General features: G+C 37.4%; 1 non-coding gene across 1 annotated transcript; it reads right to left on the reverse strand.

The window, feature by feature from the left end:
• Nucleotides 1-350: 350 nt before the first annotated feature.
• On the reverse strand, nt 351-456 carry LOC128283334 (small nucleolar RNA R71). The gene has a single exon (XR_008273676.1). It is a non-coding gene; the product is annotated as a small nucleolar RNA R71 (small nucleolar RNA).
• Nucleotides 457-8,833: the final 8,377 nt, after the last annotated feature.

Here is an 8,833-nt window from a genome sequence, read left to right on the forward strand (position 1 = left end):
ATGTTGTGCCAGTATTTAACGATCTTAATCTGGGTATTAGGAGACCCAAAATCAAGGCACAACAATTTGAGCTGAAGCCAGTCATGTTCCAGATGCTTCAGACAGTGGGCCAATTCAGTGGAATGCCTACAGAAGATCCTCATCTTTATTTAAGACTATTTATGGAGGTGAGCGACTCTTTCAAATTAGCTGGAGTTTCTGAAGATGCATTACGATTGAAGCTATTCCCGTACTCACTAAGGGACAGAGCTCGAGCCTGGTTGAATTCATTTCCACCAAACTCAATTTCTACATGGCAAGAGTTAGCCGAAAGATTTCTCATGAAGTGTTTCCCGCCTAGCAAGAATGCTAAGTTGAGGAACGAGATCACTGCCTTCCAACAAATGATGATGAATCCTTGTATGAGGCATGGGAACAATAGAAAGAGCTATTACGGAAATGCCCTCACTATAGAATCCCACATTGCATCCAACTTGAGACATTTTATAATGGTCTCGATGCTCACACGAGGATGGTAGTGGACGCTTCTGCTAACAGTGCTCTACTTTCTAAGTCTTATAATGAGGCTTACGAAATCATCGAGAGGATCGCCAGTAACAATTATCAATGGCCTACCAATCAAGCTGCATCAGGAAGACTAGTCGCTGGAATACATGAAGTGGACGCTTTCACTTCACTCGCATCTCAGGTATCTTCAATTTCCTCAATGCTTAAAAATCTTACTACTAATGGGTCTAATAGTTTTTCAACCCAACCACCTCACCAATTTGAGATTATAGCATGTGTTTATTGTGGGGAGGGACATTTCTTCGAAGAATGTCCATCAAACCCTGAATCCTTATACAATCCAACTTCTACAACCCATCATGGCGAAACCACCCTAATTTTTCCTGGAGTAACCAAAGGGCTGGAACCAGTAACAGCTATGCCCAACCTAGACCAACTCAGCCACCTAGTTTTTCCCAACAAGTTCAGAAACCAGCTCAGGCTGAATCATCCAATAGCTTAGAGAGTTTATTGAAGGCATACATGGCGAAGAATGATGCCTTAATTCAAAGCCAAGCAGCTACATTGAAGAATCTGGAAAACCAAATGGGCCAGCTTACTACTAAACTCAGGAACCGACCACAAGGTGCTTTACCTAGTGATACGGAGAATCCGAGGAATCGAGGGAAGAAACATTGTAAAGCGTTGACATTGAGGAGCGAAAAGACAGTAGAACCTAACACTATCGAAGCTGAAAAAGAACCAGCTGATGCTCAAGACTCAGAGAAAGTTCAACCAAGTGTTGAAATTCCATTTACAGAAGAACCAAAATCTTTTAAACCTGACAAGGTAATTCCAGAACCAGCTACTTCTGATCAACTAACAACTCCGTTAGATGCAGAATTGCCGCAGAAAACGAATCAACCAGTTCTAGTAAAGAAATCTCCACCACCCTACCCTCAAAGACTTCAAAAGCAGAAACAGGAAATCCAATTCAAGAAATTCCTAGACGTACTCAAGCAACTTCATATCAACATCTCGTTGGTTGAAGCACTTGAACAAATGACGAACTATGTCAAGTTTATGAAGGATGTCCTGTCCAAGAAAAGAAAACTTGGAGAATTTGAGACGGTAGCTCTGATGAAGGAATGCAGTGCATATCTTCAAGATAAACTACCCCCAAAGCTGAAGGATCCTGGCTGTTTTACCATACCTTACAACATTGGAGCAACATATTGTGGTAAGGCATCATGTGACTTAGGTGCGAGTATTAACTTGATGCCTATGTTAATATTTAGAAAGCTGAGGATAGGTGAAGTTAGACCTACTATGGTTACACTTCAACTAGCAGATCGATCCTTAGCATATCCAAAAGGAAAAATCGAGGACGTATTGATACGTATAGATAAATTTATCTTTCCCGCTGATTTTTTTATCCTAGACTTTGAAGCAAACAAAGAAGTGCTGATTATCCTAGAAAGACAATTCTTAGCAACCGGAAGGACCCTTATAGATGTGCAAAAGAGCGAGCTTATGATGCGTGTTCAGGATGATCAAGTAACATTTAATGTTTTTAAGTCTATGCGATTTCCTGACACAATTGATGATTGTTCTGTAGTATCTGATTTAGAGGATTTAATAGTGGAAAAGGAGCTCAACTATGTTGAGGATCCGTTGGAACAAATTTTAACATCAGATTCTCCAAATGATGAAGAGGAGGATGAATATTTAGCTTTGTTAGAAGCTAATCAAAGGGGATTTAATCCGCAATCCCGCTTTGAATCTTTAGAGTTAGAGAAAAGGGATTATGCCCAACCAAAAGCGTCAATCGAGGAGCCACCTAAATTAGAACTGAAGGTACTTCCCTCACATTTGAAATATGTTTATTTAGGTAACGCTTCTACTTTGCCTGTGATCGTTTCAGCAGAATTAACTACTGAGCAAGAAGAGAAACTCATCTTGGTGTTGAAACAATTACAGAAGGCTATCGGATGGACCATAGCCGATATTCATGGTATTAGTCCATCTGTATGCATGAACAAGATTATCCTAGAAGATGGCAAAAAAGGGACGATTGATGGACAACGAAGACTGAACCCCATCATGAAAGACGTGGTGAAAAAGGAGATTATTAAGTGGATAGTTGTGGGTATTATTTATCCCATCTTAGATAGTTCGTGGGTAAGTTCGACCCAGTGCATGCCAAAGAAGGGAGGTATCACAGTCGTAGAGAAAGAGAATAATGAGTTGATACCAACTAGAACAGTTACGGGATGGAGGATTTGCATCGATTACCGGAAGCTGAACAAGGCAACTAGGAAAGATCATTTTCCTTTGCCGTTCTTGGACCAGATGCTGGATAGACTCGCTGGGCGAGACTGTTACTATTTTCTCAATGGATATTCGGGGTATAATCAGCGTACAGTAGCACTAGAAGATCAGCACAAGATAATGTTCACCTGCCTGTACGGTACATTTGTATTTAGACGCATGCCATTTGGTTTATGTAATGCACCTGCTGCATTTCAAAGATGTATGATGTTTATTTTTACTGACATGGTTGAAAAGTACTTGGAAGTTTTTATGGATGACTTTTCAGTGTTTGAAGATACTTACGATGATTGCTTAGCCAATCTAGCTAAGGTACTAAGACGATGCGAAGAAACAAACCTAGTACTTAACTGGAAAAGTGTCATTTCATGGTACGAGAAGGGATTGTTTTAGGGCATCGGATAACGAGACATGGAATCAAGGTAGATAAAGCAAAGGTAGATGTTATGAAGAAACTCCCACCTCCAACATTTGTAAAGGGTGTTAGGAGCTTCTTGGGTCACGCCGGGTTTTATCGAAGATTTATCAAGGACTTCTCCAAAATTGCCAAACCTGTATGCAAATTATTGGAGAAGGACTCGACATTCAAGTTCAATGATGAATGCTTAAAGGCTTTCAAGGATTTGAAGAGTCGATTAGTTACGGCACCCATAATTGTCACACCAGACTGGGATCTACCATTTGAATTAATGTGTGACGCAAGCGATTTCGCGATAGAAGTTATCATAGGCCAACGAAGGAATAAAGTTTTCATCCTATCTGCTATGCAAGTCGGACTCTTACAGGAGCTCAACTGAACTATACAGTAATAGAAAAAGAGTTACTTGCTATTGTATTTGCTTTTGACAAGTTTTGGTCTTACCTTGTAGGTACCAAAGTAACTGTTTATACGGATCACTGGGCAATCAAGTACTTACTTACCAAGAAAGATGCTAAGCCGAGACTAATCTAGTGGGTGCTTCTACTTCAGGAGTTCGATCTAAAAATTCAAGATCAAAAGGGAGTAGAAAACCAAGTAGCGAATCACTTGTCCAAATTGGAGCCTTAAGAAGTGAATTCTCCTATTATACCAATTCAAGAAATGTTTCTAGATGAACACATACTGAACGTAAGTCATGTCCATAGTACCCCTTGGTTTGCTGATATTGCTAACTATTTAGCTTGTGGTTTGATGCCAATTGATAAGACTTATTAACAAAGGAGGAATTTTCTTCATGATGTTAAGTACTATTTCTGGGAAGAGCCATATTTATTTAAAAAGTGTGCAAATCAGATAATCAGGAGATGTGTGGCAGAAGATGAAGTACAAAAGATTTTATATCATTATCATCAGCTCTGAGTGGGGGACACTTCAGAGGTACTCGTACAGCGGCCAAAGTATTACAAGCCAGGTTCTTTTGGCCAACACTATTCAAGGATGCAGACGCGTACGTAAAGAGTTGTGACCGATGTCAAAGGGTTGGAAATATTACAAACAGAAATGAGGTGCCTCGAACAAACATCATTGAGGTAGAATTGTTAGATGTATGGGGTATTGACTTTCTTGGTCCTTTACCTCCGTCTTTTGGTCACAATTATATATTGGTAGCAGTAGACTATGTGTCCAAGTGGATCGAAGCTAAAGCTTATCTGAAAAACGATGCTAGGGTTGTAATTAAGTTCTTACAGAAACACGTGTTCACAAGGTTTGGAACCCCAAGAGCTATCATTAGTGATGAATGGTCCCACTTCATGAATAAGTGGTTAAGATGGTTATTAGACAGGCACGGAGTGAAACACAAGGTTGCAACAGCTTACCATCCGCAAACGAATGGGCAAGCCGAACTAGCAAATAAGGAAATCAAAGGCATACTTGAGAAGGTAGTCTGCCCAAAACGACGTGATTGGTCCAAAAGGTTGGATGATGCTTTATGGGCTTACAGAACAGCATACAAGACACCTCTAGAGATGTCACCTTATGGGTTGGTCTTTGGGAAAGCATGTCATCTACCCTTAGAGTTAGAGAACAAGGCTTACTAGGCCCTTCGACAACTCAAATTGGATCCTAAGCTTGCTAAGGAGAAACGGATGCTCCAACTCAATGAGCTAGAGGAACTCCAAGTATTCTCCTATAAAAATGCAAAATTACTCAAGGAAAGACTTAAGAAATGGCATGACAAGCACATTCGAGTTCGAGAATTTGAAGTAGGTCAGTGAGTTTTGTTATTTAAATCCAGACTAAAATTCTTTCCAGGTAAGTTAAAATCACGTTGGTCCGGTCCATTTATGATCCATCATGTCTATCCATACGGAGTTATCGAGCTTCAAGGTAAGAGAGGTAATTTTCGAGTTAACTCTCAGCGCCTGAAATACTATTGGGGAGATAAGATTGAATGGAATGAAATTTCATTCATTTTATCGGATGTTTAAAATTTTCCTATGTTTTTTTTTTTAATAAATGATTTAGAGTATATTTTCGGGATTAATATATTTAAATAAATTCTGTTTAGGAGATTGGAACTTAAGCGGGACCACTTGTGACCCCTCCAATCTTTCCTGGGAATTGATTTTAACATAATTCTCCTAAAAATTATTCCCTAAATAGAAATTTTACTCTTTGATTTTTCTAAATAAAAAGGTTAATTTTGACCCAAGTCTTAAATTGCAACTCAATTCCGAATTTTCATTAAGTCTAGGGACTCAATTGAAACATTTTTAAAATTTGGTTGCTTTTTTCATAAATAATAAAATCTAGATGCCTCTTTTGTAAATATTTTCAAAAGGCTTCTAGAATAAATGTTTTAGTTTAAAAAATGATAATTATAAATATATAATTATATCCATTATAATATATATTAATTATTATCAATTTTAGGATTTCATTTGATAAATTTTTATAATAAGATGATAATCTTTAATATATAATTATATCTATTATAATTTATATATTAATCTTTATCAATTTAGCATAAAATTAGGATCTTATCTTTGTTTAAATAAATTAAATAGAAATTAATAATTTAATATGCTTATATCTAATTATTAATTGTTATTAACTTTATTTAGGATTAGAATTTAGAATTTTTATTAATTAAATTGTTTTAAGAATTCTACTCTAATTCCTATTTCTCCCTCTTTAAATATCACCCATCTTCCCATTCATCTAACACTTAAAACCTAAAGCACCAAAATACCAAAGTGCCGAAACCCCAAGCAACAGCAGCACCAAGCATTCGGCTCCATCACACGCACATCCTGCGCACCCAATGCGCGCGTTGCCTCGAGCGACCCTAACCTCAGCTCGCGCCAGGCCTTCACCACGTATGCGGTACCGGCCCTTCACACCATCCTGTGCACGCCCACGTCCTACCTGCTGTTGAACGCCCATGATGCTGATTGCTATTAGCCCTGTTGCGCATCACTGCTCCTACACGCACCACACCCGCACACCCTAGCTGCTTGTGCGGCATTCCTCTTCCATCATCCCTAAGCCACAAACCCTCCAACTCTTCTTTTTAATTCTCATCTTTTTCTTCATTATTATTATTCATTTCTAGAGTTCTTATATTTTTACAAAAAAAGTGGTAAGACCTAGTCTCTCTTAATTTTTAATTTTATTTTATTTTTCAATTAATTGAATTATTAATAATTTTTATTAAATTTTATTGAGAAACTAACTTTTCCATCTTATGATTAGGTTAAACATGCCTCGTAAGAGAACTCGTGCTTTCGCTCAAATTGATGAAACACAAAACAAATTCCACTGTGAAGACACCAAAGTGAGATACGAAAGTATCTTCAAAAATCAACAGATGCATCCAGAAAAAGGCTTCACTTTAAAGGAGAGCAACTACCGAGACTTTATGGAACGTATTCGTCAAGTTGTGAAACCCTTAATTGGGAGTTGTTTTGTGAAAAGAGACCTAGTGTGGATGAGGAACTAGTTCGTGAGTTCTATGCAAATTTAACTTCAAGCGAGATGACAGAAGTTCCAGTCCGCAGAATCAAGGTACCGATAAATTCAAATGCTATTAATGAGTTCTTTGAATTACCATATTTCGAAAACGATGAATATTCCATATTGATGAGCAATATCAAGCCTGCAAATTTGCAAGAAATTTTCGAGGAACTGACAGTTCAGGGTTTTACATGGACTGTGTCAAAACAAGGAATCACACTTGTCGAAGAGAATATTTGACTCCATTTGCGAAGGTATGGTTTTACTTCATCCGATTCAGCCTTATGCCTAGCTCATATGGGACTACAATCTCATTAGAGCGAATGGTCTTCTTGTACTCGATCCTAATTGGTAAGACCATTGATGTGGGGAAGATCATTTTACGGGAGATACGTAATTGTGCTGTTAAGCACTCTGGCCCTGCTCATTTCTCCTTTACGATAACAATTCTATGCTTGAAAGCTGTGATTCTTGCAAATGTAAGGAAGACAGGGTATAGCCAAGGAACAATCACGGATTAGGACCTTTACCGAGTAGCTGGAGACTCAGTCCTACAGCAACGAATTGAAGTAAGTGAGGAACCGGAGGACCCTGATGAAGAAGAAGATCCTATGATGAAATCATTCGAAGTCCCTGAAAAGGTAGAATCAGTGGAGCCAGAAGCTGAACTTGATGTTGAAACTTTGATGTTTAGAGCTCAACAACCTAGCCCAAACCTTCGAGATGAATTGTCAAAATTGATGGACTTAATGCAACATATGCAATGGCAGCAACAAGACTAATGGAGATACTAAAAAATAAGGGATGACTCGATGAGAAGTGCTTTTAAGAAAATATACAATGACCCATTTATTTTTGTGCCTGAGTTTCCAGATTTTATATTTGAACTATGGAGTTCATTATCAAAGAAGGAGCAAAGTGATTCATGCAAAGGCGATAGTGATGGAGAAAAGGATGAGTCGAATTCGGAAGGGTTTGCAAATAAATAAAGGGAGGATCTTGACTTTAATTTATTTCTATTCTTAGGTCATTTTAGGATTAAGTTTAATTAGAAATTTATTTTTATTTTTTGCATACTAAAATAAGAGAGGACAATCACTAATAAAATGTGAGCAAGTCACAAAGTATAAAGAAAGCAATAGATATATACATGTCTAGGATTGGATTTAGAAAGAGCTTGGTACTTAAGCAGTCAAATTGACTCACCTCCTCTTTTCTAAAATTCTACCTGGTGTATAGTATCTGTTCACTTTAAAAAATGAGGACGTTGCTCATTTTAAGTTGGGGGGACCGAAAATTTGAATTATTTCCACTCAGAATAATTTTTTTCTTTTAATTATGATTAGGATATTTGGTTCAAAATTTTGAATTCTGTTAAGTATGCTCAATTTGAGTATGAATAAAGTTCTATTATTTCAATAAATTATTATGTTTGCTGAATAATGACATGAATGTATTTTTAATAAAGCATGCAAATTCGTAGCATAAAAATTTTTAGTTCTTTAGGAAAGTTAGGTATGCATGAAAGTTTAAGTCTTTAGAATTGACTCAGTAGTTTCTTGAGGCGAAATCTTAGGGAGCATGGAATGTTGGAAATGATTTAGGCAACTATTGTTTAGACCATTTGAGGCTTTCAAGCCCACCATGGTAAATTTTATCCTTTGAAACCCAACTTTGAGACTATATGGCCTGATTTTATTTTGACCCTTACAATAGTTAGCCATTACTTTTCGCTTAATGATCTTAAAATTGTCCCAAACACTAGACTCAGTAATATTCTAGATGTTTCTCAAAAATAAGTTTGGGGGAGTTGAAAAGAAGTATCAATTGCTCGAGAATTGCAGTACACAAAGTGAGTGCTTGTGTTATTCAGCTTAAATCAAAAAAAAAAAAAAAGAGAGCGCATGTATTTGAAAGAGATGAACAAAAGAGCATATGAAAGTCAAGTTGGTGTATTGAAGGTAAAAACTCCGAAGGTTCGATTGAGGCTGAATCTAGGGTTTCTTAAACCAAAATTTATCCATCTCTCACCTACCCCTAGCTGAGCCACGTTACAACCTTGATAAAGACCTATTGATT

This window comes from Gossypium arboreum, chromosome 10 (genome assembly GCF_025698485.1).
Source record: "Gossypium arboreum isolate Shixiya-1 chromosome 10, ASM2569848v2, whole genome shotgun sequence".
Lineage (NCBI taxonomy): Eukaryota > Viridiplantae > Streptophyta > Magnoliopsida > Malvales > Malvaceae > Gossypium > Gossypium arboreum.